The following is a 306-nucleotide window of genomic DNA, read 5'->3' on the forward strand; positions in this document are numbered from 1 at the left end:
AACAAAATAAATAATTATAATTAAATAAAGGCGGAGACAACCAACAAACATCAGCAACACACACACAAAATATATTTATATAAACACCCAAATACATCTGCAGCACAGAACGCGGGCACTGCAGCAGCTGCCACTGCATCCACTCATACCCACACTCATCACCAGGGGGCCCCCTGGGGGCCCCCCCTAGGTGCAGGGGGCCCCCAGAGAAGGGGGCCCCCCCAGGGGGGCCCCCGGAGACATGAGGGGGGCCCCCAGGGGGGCCCCCAGAGAAGGGGGGGCCCCCAGGGGGGCCCCCAGTGAGAG

The 306-nt window shown here is 59.5% G+C and overlaps 1 protein-coding gene across 1 annotated transcript in view; it reads right to left on the reverse strand.

Moving 5' to 3' along the window:
* Positions 1-306, reverse strand: part of EMH_0068410 (uncharacterized protein) — a gene marked incomplete at both ends in the record, with an annotated part of 5,184 nt that overhangs the window by 954 nt on the left and 3,924 nt on the right. The gene's annotated exons all lie outside the window — the stretch shown is intronic.

This window comes from Eimeria mitis, genomic scaffold (assembly GCF_000499745.2).
Source record: "Eimeria mitis Houghton genomic scaffold, Emh_scaff3677, whole genome shotgun sequence".
Taxonomy (NCBI): Eukaryota; Apicomplexa; class Conoidasida; order Eucoccidiorida; family Eimeriidae; genus Eimeria; species Eimeria mitis.